The following is a 14565-nucleotide window of genomic DNA, read 5'->3' on the forward strand; positions in this document are numbered from 1 at the left end:
CTCCTCTCCTCCGAAGAATTCACACAGCTCAGCTCATTATCAGTCTAGCTAATTACGTTATTGCACTTCCCAGCAAATTAAGATCCAAAGCCTGTGGTTTTACAGTAAACTCCCCAAAGAAAGGGATAATGAGGTTACTTAGCAGGTTTTGTTCCTCGGGTAATTTCCATACACTTCTGAGTTTATAAAGTGGGAGATAAGGTAGCCGCCATAGCTTTTATGTTTGCCTTCCTGAGCATCATTCAGATCTCCTAGCACTTCTGGGAAGGAAGGGATTCTTCTGCTGAAGGCCTAGAGGTGAGACCATTTGCTCCAGGGCAGAGAGGGACCAAAGCCGGCTCTGGCCCTGTCTGTGGTGCAAGCAAAGCTGAGATGCAGACCATTTAGGTGCCCTAGGCAGTATCCACACTGCTCAGAGACGGATCCCCAGGTTGTGTCCCAACCACAAAGCCCTCAAGCCTAGGTCTTCTCCTTACCCCATGAGGTTTCCCTATGGCCGAAAGACAGGATTGTCACCTCTGTTGGCAGCAGAAACCATTTCAGAGTGCCTGAAATGGGTGCGGGCAGCACAGTAGCCCATTGGAGTGGTGCTTTTGGAGCACGAGGGTGGAGAAATCTGCGGGAATGTGGCATGAGGCTGTCTGAAGGTGCAGGGCTGAGACCACCAGCTCAGGTCTGCAGTGAGCAGGCTGATTGCTGCCAGCATCACCCTAGCTTGGGGCAAGCAGAGACAGACTGAACTGTACCAAGCCGTGCTGGGAGGGGGAAGGACTTAACTCCAGTTTTGTGAAGAAGTTGCAGCTGCGAAGTTTGGTTTGACTCAGAATGGAAACAAAACCAACACTGCACCACAAAACACCTCAAAGCAAAACAATCTGTTTGGAGTCAGCCTACATGTTTGGATTAGCCTCTGGCTTCTGCTTTGCTTCTGAAAATAAAGCCCAAAATTTTCCTTTCATTGTTCCCACACAAATGTTTTGTTGCTATCATATGACATAGTTCTTTGGACATTTTCTGCTTAATGATTTCTTCATACCTGCACTCCCAGCCCGGAACTCGGCACCAGCATCCTGTTTGTTTTGCACATCCCTAATTAAGCCAAGGTGAAATGAGTGGATGTAATGAGCTACCAGAGCGAAGGGCCTGGAAGGATAACAAGGACAATGCAGTCATCAAAGGAACAAAAATGCTTTTGTGTAGCCTTATAATTTAAAACAAGAATTCCCTGCAACTACTACCTGATTATGGTGGATCTCTACCACACTTAGCTTTGTTCATTTTGTTATGCATCCCTCTTCCCAGATCCTCTCGGCTCCCTTTGCCCATTTGTGGGTGAAAAATTCAGCCATATTTTGTGCCTACTCATAAATCTGCATACTAAAATCTGGAGCAAGAGGCTGTGCTACGTGCTCGTCCAGGGCTTGGTACAGTACGGTTTCCAGTCTTTCACTGATCTGTTGTAAATACAGTGCAAATGCCTTAACGGCGCATGGTTCCCCCTCACCCTCTCATCTGAAGGTTAATTGAGTATCAACCTGGGAGCAACAAGTCAGTTCATTCAAGTCACTTTAATCACTTTAGAGCCGGGTCCAAAGCCTGTAGCTGGCTCACAGTGCTGGCTGTGACATGTAGCTGGGGTCAACCTTTAATTTAAAGGCCTGATTCTTTCTGTATTTAAACAGAAAGCTCTCTGTGAAGACCTCATCCAGCAGACCCTCCAAGTGCTGGAAGCTGGAAAAACATAAGCTGTGCTTTCTGCAAAGGACTCCAAGCAAAACAGCTTTCTGTTTAATTTGAAAAGCTTCCATCTCTACAGCGCAGTAAAGTGAAAAAATGAAGCCCTTCTTCAATTCCGCATGAAGCCAACAAACCCGAATATTTTTCACAATTCTGCCTCATATCTGTTAATAGGGCTGTGACTACAACTGACTTGGAGGATAAGTCATCAACCAGATTTACTCATCAGGCTCTCTGTTTCTCTCCTCTCTGCTCCGTCTTTCCTGCCCACCTGCAAGCTGTTGCTCTATCCCATGGGGAGCAGCTGCCACCCCTCTGATGGGTGTCATGCCAGCTCTCTGAAATACACCCTGTCTGCCTCAGAGGACACTGCTTTTCCCTGCTGTAACAGATCTGGGGAGGGGAGGGGTATAGGGCTGTGTCATTCAACTCAGGCTCTTAGGAGAAGTCTTCTTTCCTCATTAAGATGACCAGCTCTCTTTGTAGCTTTTAATTGTAATTAGCACATCTGGAGGACATCCTTTCTCTCTTCCTTCTCTCTTTTTGGCCATGCTGCCCCTTGATCCTGCCTCCTGCCTTTGCTTGTGCCATCCAAAAATGCACTTCTCTGTGCCACTGGGGTGCCCATCAGAATGTGCCAACGCTCTCCGCAGCTGCGGTGTGAAGTGTCAAACGCCCATCGAGCTGCGTGCGGCCCAGGAGCTGCAAGAAGGGGTGGCACCCAGACAGGGGTGTTAGCATGGGGAGCTGCGATCGGCCTGGGGACAATTTTCAGGCAGAAGGAGAGATTGCATCAATTAGCTAATGATATGTGGGGGGCACTCTGGAAATAACGTGATGCTGTACGTGTGCACAGAGATGTGTTCCGACCGTTTGCAATCGCCCTTGCAAATCCGCCCATCAGCTGAGTTCATGTCTTTGATTTCTCTGTTTTGGCATGTTGGCCGGCCAGCAGCCTGCAGCTCTACCTCGCGCTTCAAACAGTCCTGCTCAATAGATGCCTGGTCCCCAATTAGAGGGACGAGAGAGCAAGGTTTGGCAGCCCAGCACAAACTCCTTTATTCAAAAATTCTCTTAGCAGAATAATCTATTTTAAAGGGAGAAAATTATTATTATTTAATTCCTGGAGTCTGACTCACTGACCATCCTACTGAGCCCAGCAAAGCCGTACCAGTACAAGCCAGTTTAAGCAGAAGAGGCTCTATAGGCTCTAACAATGGACTCTTAACGTATACTCCCTCCCCCATGCAACTTCTGAAGCTTGTAGGTGGTTTCACTGAAGTTTTATGGCAACAACTAGGGAAAACAACTTTGGGAACTAACATTGCCCAGCAAGACACAGCCTGCAGAGTGTTTTTTATGGCCAAGACCTCGCAGCATTCCCGGCTTCATTTCCTCACTGCTCGCAGCAGTCCCCCTTTATGGCAGGGCTGTGCCCCCCCGCCCCTCGATGCGCAGGGCAGCATCATGGGCTCAGACGTAACGAAGCAAATGACTTGGGCAGCGGAGAGATGAAATTTGAAAGCCTGCGTGAATTAAAACGAGGATAAGCTGGGCCAAGTAAGAACTGCTAGCTTGCTCTCACAGCCAGCAGCATTGAGGCACGTCCCCATTGCCTGGGCAGGGCACCAGTGACTTTAGGTGGGTGGTGGGAAGGGCTCCATCAGTGTGGGGCTGGGACCACGGACAAACACAGAGAAACACCATAGTCCTACAGCTTCCAGTGCCTGACCTAATATGCTCCAGACCAGCTTGGTTATCTCTGCCCAGCACTGCTCTGTGTGGTCCTTGCCTTGGGGCCATTGCAAAAGTCACAATCTGCAGATGTTTGCAAAGCTGCTGTCACTGATGTCACTAATGTCAGGTTTCCTGGGCTGGTAGCCAGGGCTTTTTCCTTATCAGCAGGTACTTTATAATGTGACACTCCTGCTCAGATCAAAAGGAAGGATATATAAAAATATATTCTCAAAGAAAGGGATTCGTTCCTAAAAAGTCAGTGAGATTGGTACAGGACCTAATGGCAGGGTCTGGCCTGCAAAGCATGTGGTGAGAGCCATTGGTAATGAAAATGCAGCATTTCGGAGGATGGGGTAAGACCCTGCAGTTCTGGAAATAATGCAAGAACCTCAGAAACCAGAAACATGCATCAGAGCTTATTTTCTCCCAAGGCAGTTGAACATTAACAAAGCCTACATTAGCAGCAGTGCTGTGCCACTGGCAGGAGAGGGTGTGATGCTCGCTGCAGTGTAAATCCCAAGGCAGTGTTGATGCCCACTGTCCATGTCAGGAGAGCTCTGGACTGAGCACACCTGAGCTCTCCTGAGAGAGGAGATTACTGTGGCTGAGCTTGGCTTCCCCCAAGCAGGGATTTCTTTGAGTCATAACATTTTTTTTCCTTCAGCCTTTACTAAACTTGGCTGTTCCCCAGTCATTTTAGCCCAGATTTTTCTAGCAAGTGAGGTTTGGCTTTTGCAGATGTGCTGTCTATCCCATGAAATTTTTACCTTGTTCATCCACAGGCAAATAAAGTACCATTTGTTGTATGAGCATACGAAACAAGCAGTAGTTTGTACTTTCATTATTAATTATTTACCAGAGAAAGAAAACTTCCTCATCTGGGAACATTTTGTTTTCTTCATGCACAGGGGATGACAGGGCAATGAATGGCCACTGATGACATGAGAATGCAGGAATGATGCTGATATCCCCGATGGTTAGACAAAGATGCATCCATCGATACAAAATCATTAGATATCACTTGTCTGTGCAGGGAACCTGGTCACAGCCCTTTTTGTTATGTTCCCATGCAGAATCATGCACTGCAGGAAGACTGCCTGGCAGCTCCAGCTACCCTGGTGGTACTGCCCAAGTAACAGCAGTTCAGCTTTTAATTATAACAAGCTGGACTCAGTCTGGACATTTGAAAATTATCCATCCACTCCCAACTTAAGCCTGCCCTGCCTGGGTTTTGAGTTAATAGATAACTTGGTAAAAGTGTGAGCCTGTCCTGTGAAACCTTCCTTAGCTGTGTTACGCTGCAAAACCCCAGGTGGAAATATTTGTGTTTGAGCACAAAGGGAGGTGCACAAGCTCCTTAATGATCTCATGTTGCCCATTTTTCCTGTTTCTCCTGTGTGTGTCAAGGCAGGAGGACTTTGTTGTCGATCAATGTTAGTTTTGATCCCTTGGATGACGGCGGGAGGAAGGCGGGTGCTGCTGGGATGAGCTGCATTTCTCTGCAGGCATCTCAGCACAGAACTGCTTTTTACACAACATTTTTGGCACAAGAGCTCTTGGGAAATAGCTTTGCTTCTGTAACAGGAGCAGAGAGAGACCACAGTTGGTGGCTTTCGCCAGACATTCCAGTGCTATAAATAGCCACAAGCTCATTTCACCACTTGAGATACGCATTTCCTCCTGTACACTCACCTTAAACCTCTTGTCACACCACGGGAGCTCACATCAATGAGTAAAACCAGCCAGCCCCTGGCAGAAGCGTGTAGCCAAGCATCTTCTGACTGCTGTTAGGATAACGTAGCAATTTGCCATCTTCCTTCTCTTCTCTTGCCTGTAATTATACTTTAGTCACTGGTCATCTGTTCTCTCCAGGCCTATAATCCAGCAACATTTCCGGTCCTGTCACCTACAAGTACCTATTTGTTTGCACAGTTAGCAAGGCTTAAACTTCTTTTTCTGCTTTTTTTGGGAAGACACAAACTGCAGGCAATTTAGCTGGTGATGTAACACCGATAATGTGCCTCGCTTGGAAAAAAAGTCCATAGGTGCTTTAAGTGTTAATCATGTGGATATGACAGTAAACATGCTCTGAAAGCCTCACGAAACGTTAAATGAAAGCAGAGCTGAAGTGGGGAAGGCAGAAAGGCAGCCAGGGCTCGGTGCAGGCAGAGATTCCCCTTCATGTTGTACATGTAGCAATGTCCATCTCCCACATATTTAACAAGATATAAAGTTGTAGTGCCCTGTATGGTCACTAAATTGTCTTCTGTAGGCAACTATGTGTATTTGACTTTGGCACCTTTCTAGCAGTGTGGAAAGCGTTTGTAAGGAACCATAAAAAGTCATTACATATGCAGAACAATTGAACCTCCGCAGCATCTGTGGTAGGAAACACATCTGTCTTCTGTCCCTTTCTTTCCTAAATGTCTCCCTGAATCAACTTTTATGGGAGGGTCATAAATATCCCTTTCTGTTCGAATCCAGGAGTTAACAATACCCCCTGTGACCGTAAACACAAGATGTTTCATTGAGGAAAGAGGTGCACTCAAGTAAGCAGAGATCTTTGTGACAGTTGCTGCCAGTATGGTCCCCATGCACCGCTAATCACATTAGTGGGAGAGCACGGAGGTGGCCAGCAGACAGCGAGAGAAAGAGGGAGAGAAAAGCAAGACTAATCTTGTTAAAAGGGAAGCAAAGATAGACGCTACTTTTACACAGAAGCTTATAACGTCCCCATTTTCCCAGGGCTGGAATCACCTGGATGCTCGCTGAGCAGCATGGCCACTGCTGTCGTGGAAGCTCACTTGTGTTTACTGAGGGCTGTTTTTTCTTATGGCTTTTTGCCATCCATTTCTCTTGGCTTCTGCACAGGCAACCTTGAATCCTTCCTGAAGTAGAGGTTTACTTGCATCCAATAACTTTAAAAGCAGTAGGACTGCTTTTAATCCCCTGCCTGTGATCCTTTTCCAGCAGAGAAAGACCCATGATTTTTAACAGATTAAACAAGAGCCTAATCTAAAATATCCCTGTGTTCCATCATTCTTCCCTGGGGAAGCAATATCAGATGTTTGAAGGCGCCTCCTCCCTGAACGAAGCCTTTTGCTCTCTGACTGCATGTGGATAATGCGCAGATCTCAGCCGTGTGGCTGCAACACACTTTTCTTAGTCAGGGAGTCCCAAATCAACCTCCAAGCTGGGAGCTAACAATTAGCCAAGCAGTCGCTACGCGGCTTCTGACAGTCCCCACAGTAGGGTTTCATCCTCTAGTCAGGGCACACAACCTTGCCACGCCGTGAGCTGTGATGCAGCAGCTTTGCCCCAGGCCTGAGGTCCCCTCTGCCCACTCCCTCCTGCCACATTTTGTGCAGATGGGGTGAGGGAAGGGGGTGCAGGAGGAGAGGTGTTCCTGACCAGACACTTGCTGAACTAGGTGTAATGGTTTCAAAATAGAGGGAGATAGATTCAGATCAGATATTAGGAAAAAATTTTTTACAATGAGGGTGGTGGAACACTGGAACAGGTTGCCCAGAGAGGTGGTTGATGCCCCATCCTTGGAAACATTCAAGGCCAGGCTGGATGAGGCGCTGAGCAACCTGGTCTAGTCAAAGATGTCCCTGCTCTTTGCAAGGGGGTTGGACTAAATGACCTTTGAAGGCCCCTTCCAACTCCAACCATTCTATGATTCTATAATTCTATGAAGCATAGACATCAACACGTGCACTAACCCACAGCCGCAGTTATGCACATGGGACGCTGTGATGCGGTGCTGAGGCTCTCCAGCCAGCTGGGAGCTCAGGGCAGGTGGTACCCAAACCAGTGAGCTTCCAGTTCAACTAGGCAAGGCATGCATTTTGGGGAGAAACTTTCCCCTTTTGGGGAACCAGAGCCTGGAAAGGCAGTGCCACGTGGCCAGGGTGACCCTCCCAGCCAGCACTGGAGAGCTGATGGACACAGCCTTTCCCAGTACTTCTCCAGCACCTTGTAATCAAAGAGGACAGGGGAGGAAGGACCCGATGGATGGGCAGGAGAAATCCCTGATGGAAAATCTTACTTGTTGCATGGGGCGGCAGGGGCAGGGGAGGGCAGAAAATGAGGAAGCAGCTGGAAATCTGAGAGCAAGGACAGTGGTGATGGGTTCATAGCTGAGAGTCTGTGCCCAACCAGATGGGGAGGGGGTCAGCCACTTGTTACCTTGTTATTTCATCAAATTCTTAAATATGAGATGCAAACCCCAGACCCTCTGGCATTGAAAAGATTATTTCAGTATGGATTGGTGGTGACTAAATGAACTGGGAAGAGGTCATTGTCCCCGGGTGCTCATGGTCCCCTTGCCATCAGGGCTGGGGCTTTCTGGGAGTGGATGCAGTGCCAGGCAGGAGGGGAGCCCCTGGGAAGTGGAGGGACTGACTGCAGGAAGAGGAGAGGCTATGAAGGAGAAGCTCTAGGGAAGCTTGCAACGGTGATTGGGAAAGGCCATTGGGCTGAGGACACCACCCTGAGGGAGCAGACCTCGTGTGAGGCAGAGACCCCTGCAAAGAAGAGTAGCCCATGTAGACCCAACATTTCTGAGCACCAGACAGCAGAGACACTTGGCGGCCAGCTGACTGAGAGAGGAACCTGAAATTCATGTCTTGCTCTCCCAAGCAATGCATGTTTTTTTTCCATCCCAGGAATTGCTTGGTGAGACCAGGATCCTCCAACCTTCTTCTCTCTGCTCCACTCTTCTTTCTGCCCTGTTCTCTCCTTGCAGGGACAACACTGCACCCGAAACCGGGTGGCATCATGGGTACCTTCCCTAGCCCCCGCAGCCTCTCCCACCTCAAATGATGCTGACGTTGACCATTTAATCACAGATGGCTTTAGTGGCTGTTGGGGGAGGGCCTGGGACCCACGCAGGGTGGGGAGCCGGGAGCTGTGAGGGGAAGGAAAGACAGCGAAGGGGATAAAGGGGAGGAGGCTACAGAGGCCGGGGAACAGGGCAAAGAGAGGTCTGGAAGGAGGAGAAAGAACAGCCAGAAAGAGCTGAAGGGGGAGCCTGTTTTCTTGCCAATGTTGCCTCTGATGAGAAGGAAACAGATGAAGGAATGAAGAGTTTGGGTACTGTAGAAAGCCAGTGTTTATGTCCGTGCAAGCCCTTTGCAGGCTGTAGGGGACATCCACAGTGCGCAGGTCCCCACACGCACGCTGCATTTCAGCTCCAAAGGCAACAGGCAGCCCAAGTCCTCCCCTCACTCACCTCTTCTGCAGGTGCATAGTCTGGATTACTATTATTACTATTATTATTTTTCTTACAATCATTACAATCTTACAATCACTACTACTGTAGTAGTAGTACTACCCTATTAATATTATTATTATTATTATTATTATTATTATTTCCTGATTTTCCCAGGAATCTGGACCTTTGTCTTATATAACCAAAAAAAATCACTTGCAGTTTCTCTTAAAGACAGAAAACACCTTGCTTTTTCTCTTGAGGACGTCTGTGTGGCTCTCAGGTACAATTTGTTCATCTCCTTGGCTAAGCCAATGTATTGATTCTTCCCCTGGGCTCTGACCCCTCCATGCCTTCTCTGTTTACAGAGTTATCTTTAGCATTCCTGCCTCCCCACCACTGCTCAGGGGCAGCAAACAGTTCAGATAAAATTGATCTGGCGGATACAAGGAAAGATGTCATGAAGAAACCCAGGGCACGAGGCCATTCGCAGTCTCTGCTGTCACATAAGAAGACTGAGGGTTGGTTTGGCATTAACTGGCTGCCGAGGTGGGTTCTCATAGCATCACTCGCTAAGTGGAAACTGGGGTGTTATTACAATTATTGTCATCGTTGCTTTTGTGCAATGAGTTAGACAAACCCTAATTCCACCTTTCTCCTTAAACATATACGCAGAAAAATGATACAGACCACCCAGCCTGACCTGTGCGGTACAGCCCAGAGCCTCTTAGCCTTACTTTCAGCTTCAGTCCCATGGTTTTGCACAAGTGTCTGAAAGTAGAACAGGAGTCTTCTCAGTGTTTGTCAAGACATCCATCAGGGCTGCCTCCAGCTTTGCAAGGGCTACTCAGAGCAAATTACCTCTTCTTGGGAACATACTGGATCCTCTCCATTTTTTAACCATAGATTGTGTACACAAAGGTTGTATTAAATTAACTACTTGCAGGTGCAGTCCCTGTTCCTTGTACCCCAGTCCTGCAGACCATGTTCAGAGGATTACAGGTTCACATGAGTCATAGCAGGAACCCTCCGCTTTTCTTAGGGAAATGACTTTACCCCTAGGCTGCGATGTCAGGCTCCTACCCAGGCACCCTGCATGGTCTCCTGAAATGTAATTTTTTTTTTTTCCCTGCAGAGTGGCCTAAACTCAACCAGAGTGGGGAGATGGTGGTGCATGACTTCCCTCTGCAAAGGGAGGGGAATGTTTAACCTTCAGGCATCGCCGTGTTTAGCACGGTGCTGCCTGATTCCTGGCGTGACTCCTTGGCCTGCCCTTCCCCAAGGTGTGTGGGATCATAACTCCAGCTGTGCAGCACTCAGAGGAGGCAGTGGGGAGCGTGGGAGGTGGAAGGACCTACAGCGCACCCCAGATCATGGGCAACGGCCTTGATCCCCTTTAAACAGCTGAACCTGCCAGAACAGTATAAACCTGTAAATTGGAAAACACTAAGTACAAAAAAACCCAACCAACCCAACCCAAACCTCATGTTTCAGCCACTCTAGGTGATGGTAGATTCATGCATCATTAAGTGAGGACTCCATTTCCAGCAGCTGTGGACAACTATTTTCCTCTCCAGATCTGAATCAGCACAGGCACTCAAGCGGCACACAGCTGCTCCACGTAGGCTGGCAAGCTCTTCTGACTGACTTTTCTGAAAAAAATTAAATCTATCTGAAGAAGTTGGAGTATAGGAGTCTCTCCTTCATCCTAGTTCTATATGTCTCTTTTTGTCTACAGTAATTACTTTATTTTCTATAGTGGCCCGCATCAGAGAAAACCTGTTTTCTAAGGTGTTGCCCTGGGTGGGAAAGTCTGTGAAAGGTGGTTGTGACTTCTCCCAAAGAAAGGCCAAAGAGCTTAAAAAGTGGCTTGATGGGGCCAAGCTGACTTGATGTACCCCACAGCAACCTCCAGCTTATGAGTGTTTTTGGAGCCTCAATAATGAAAAGTACGGGAGCACCATTGCTGGGAGGAGCGGGGAGCAGTAAGGGTGATGCTCTGGTTCCAGTTAACTCAGTGATCTCTGTGTGTCATGATAAGGTGTGCAAACGAGACTGTAACAGTCCTCAGTCCAGGAGTGTTGTTCTCTCCAGCACCTCCTGAGCAGCGTAGTCCTTTCTCTGCATTGCCCCTGGTTGTCGTCTGTACCTACCAGGGAAAAGCCATCAGTTTTGGAACTGTTCGTGGCGACGAAGGCACAGATACATGGAACTGTAACTCCCATCATCCAAGATCATTTCCCATGAGCTTGCAGATTATTCCACAGCGGGTGGCCTGGGTGAAGCAGCTCTGCTCGTGCCACGAGATGAACGCTCCTCTGCTCTGCTGGGGACAGAGGATGGAAAGCGGGCTTTTCCTACAGCTTCCTTGAGTGGACAGATTGCCACGTGCCTGAGAATGGGTACGCAGACACTGCTAAACACCATCTGAGCTGGATTTGTAAATGGTACAGGAAGGCGCTGTGTTTTATTCCAGGGTGTTTAATGGATTTCCCTGGAGAGAAATCAATGCCAGCAATACGGGAGCACGCGTCTGTTTTTTCGCTGCCTCTCTGCAATCCCTGCAGGCTGCCGCCATCTCGTTCACCATCCGGATGGCAATATCTAGTGCCTGCGGTTTTTAAGCACTTGTATAGAAGAGAGAAAAGCAGGCTCTTTCCAGCCGTAAACAACATATCTATGTCTGCTCGGTAGCAACCATACACAAACAGCCTGGTGTTCCATCTTCTAGCTCCCTCTTCTATGAAGCATCTTCCTAGACCATCTTCAGAGACACTACTTTATTTCTTCTGCTACACAGGAAAATGAATAGACACAGTCCTGTGTTTAGAAGGGCTTTTACACATCTTCTTGCATACAAATTGGTGTTTTTCTCTTTAAATCAGCAGACCTGAGAATGATGCAGATTGTTATGTGGATACATAAGGTTTTGGAAGGAGGGGGATGTTAAATGCTGAAGTTCTTGATTTTTAACCTTAATTAGTCCTAAAGACTCAAAACCCTGAGTTGTGTCTTTGCCTCATTTTGGTACAAACCGTAAGTTTTCAGGCAAGGATGACTTTGGAAGTTTGAAAACTCTGTCAAGTCAGATTGGACAAATCTGTGCATAGCAAGTACAATTCTTCACCTACTGAAAACATAGGAAAGCTTTTCTCACTTTCAGAAAGCTACATAATAAAAATGTAACCACACTTGCTCACTGCTACAGGTCAACAGATGAGATTACATATTGCCCTTGTGATGTTTTTGAAACGGCCTTTGATAGCCATTGTCTTTAAATGACATTACTTGTACAAACCCAACAAAATAATAAAAAATAGTAATATTTCTGATACTTTATGTCTTTATACTTTTGTGATAAAAATTAGCTGGCATTTCTGTAGTCATCAAACTGCTTTACTGGGCTTAAATTATTCTGTGTTAACATTCACAATCCAGAACTACCAAACTTCCCTCTAGTAGAAAAGAAGAAATCTTTCTTTTTCAAAAATGAGTGAAGAAGATTCCTTTCCTTTCCATTACAAAGGTAGGTCCTATTCCTTTTTAAATTGAAGCTTGTGATACATATTTACTTATTGCTGTAAGTTAACACCAATGTTGTACAGTTTCCACACATTCTTTTGAACTCTGTCTGCATTCTTGTGGACAAGGAGCTTAAAACTTTGCTTGTTGCTATTGCGAATGATCTCTTGCATGAAGATCTCATCTTCTGTTGCTTTCATGCTTGTGGTTATTAATATAAAATTATCATCAATGATATTTATGTGTCATTTAGCCAGCTGCTGTTCAGACACATAATAAGAGACATGCCCTGCCCATGTGCATTAGATAACCAAGATTACTCAGTAAATATAATTCTCCTAAAGACTATGCAAACAGTTCATGTTCCACGTTGCACTTCCCTAGTCCTTCCTTCTCCTTTTCTGGATTAATTGGTTCATTTAAACACCTTTCTAGGCAAATGTGACTGTCCCCATATTCTCCCAGTTTTCTTCACCATTAACTATCATGATGAACTGAGTTGATGCATCAAAGCAAATCCCAGTCTGATAAGAAGTGGTAAGCAGGTTTTCTGCCTCTTTCATAGATTGCTTGATTCAACTGAGAGCGCCTTAAATTAAATTATGCTCTGTTTCCCTGGCACGATCGTTTGGTTATAATATTTCTCTGGTGCTCTGTCAACTTCACAGGCCTGCATAGTCAGAAGGCAGTGATAATAAAGACAGACAGTGATCTCTCTTGTCAAACTCAAACTTCCTTGAAAAGGCACCAACATGTGTTGAAAATAAGACTACATCTAGTAGCATGTTATATCTGTTTCACCAAAGTATGTTAATTGGAAATGCACTGAATCAGAGCTTTCCAGCTGAGATGACCTTTCCGTAGAGCAAGAGATGTTACATGACCTTTATGCAATCTCACTGTGCTGGTTCTAAAACATCCTTTGTTGACAGATTTAGATATGTGGACCAGAGTAAGTCCTTGCTAAAATGCTCCAGCCCTTAGGGCGGTCCCAGCTAAGTTTGAGCTACAAGCTGCAAGCCTCCACAAGTAATCAACCTGTGTTGAGAGCCAGCTGGATCTCCTGCAGATGTTAGCTGTGGTGGCAGGCACTTGCCCAAAGGGAACTGGTTTGAAGTTACTCAGCTTTCATCAGATAGCAAAAATTATCCCTCCTGACTGGTCGCAGTTACTTTGAACAGTGAGTGCCCAGTGAGAAATGGCTCTGGATTCCAGCGCCAGCTCTATCCAACCTACCTAGCTCAGCCACTCCATTTAAAAGGGGCAAAGTCATAATGGTTTCTTCCTGGCATTGGATGATCAGTGCAGAAAAAAGCCTTCCTCATTCTGCCTTCAGCATGCGTACTCTTGAGCTCAGCCAGACTCTTAACACAGCACCGCAGCCCGCAGACCTTGCCAGAAAACTGCCTGCATCCAGGTCTGTAATAAACACCACGTCCTCATCTCTCAATGGATCACAGTTGGAGGAGGCCTCTGAGATAACCTTGGCCAGTTTAAAAACAGTCCAGATTAATGCTCTTGGACCTGGACATGACTGTGGAGTTAGCCGAGGACATGAATCACCAATGTAACCTGACTGCTATCAAGGAGATGGGGATGTGTCCCCTGACTAGGATAAGCCAGGAAAAAAGCTCAGGCCACTGGAGATGAAATGAAATACCATTACTGTGCTGTCTTTTAGTGTGTGGCTGATGTATAACATTCTTTACTCATGCAATGTCTGCTTAAATGACTGCAGATAATATCAAGCCAGCTCACAGGGTGGGGTTGCTGCAGGCACTTTCCGGGAAGAGAACCCATGTCTTGCCTTCATCCTTTCTGAAGTTTAAAGGCAGCTGTGGCCAGCCCTCTCCAGCTAAAAGGCAGTGGAAATCTCCTGTGACAGGAAACTCAGAGAAAATAACGTGTTCTGGGAAGATTCACTGGTATTGATGGTATGGGGTGGCTGGCCTCCCATAGCTGCCTGAAAGCTGGACCTGCCCTTGAAGATCTCCCCCAAGCACTCATTTGCCAGGGTATCTGATTCTGCTCTCTGAGGAACCTGGAGCCAGCTGAATTAGTTGCAACAGGCAGTGTAATAATGCAATGTAATAGGCTGCATTCTTATTGTAGGCAACAACTTGACTTTGATGAAGAATAAGTTTTTAAATACATTTCAAAGAAACATTGCGAGCTGGCCTGAGCATCTGTCAGTTCTGGTTGGGGTCAGAAGAGCACAAGTGTGTATGTTTATAGGTGTACCTGCCCCTGAGAGCAGAAGCAGCAGTCTGAAGAAACCTTAATTTCCTGCCATGGATGGTGATCAATGCTCAGATTAACCCCTCTCAGAGCCACCTACTCATTCCCCAGGCTTT

The sequence above is a fragment of the Chlamydotis macqueenii genome, chromosome 1 (assembly GCF_036417535.1).
Source record: "Chlamydotis macqueenii isolate bChlMac1 chromosome 1, bChlMac1.mat, whole genome shotgun sequence".
Lineage (NCBI taxonomy): Eukaryota > Metazoa > Chordata > Aves > Otidiformes > Otididae > Chlamydotis > Chlamydotis macqueenii.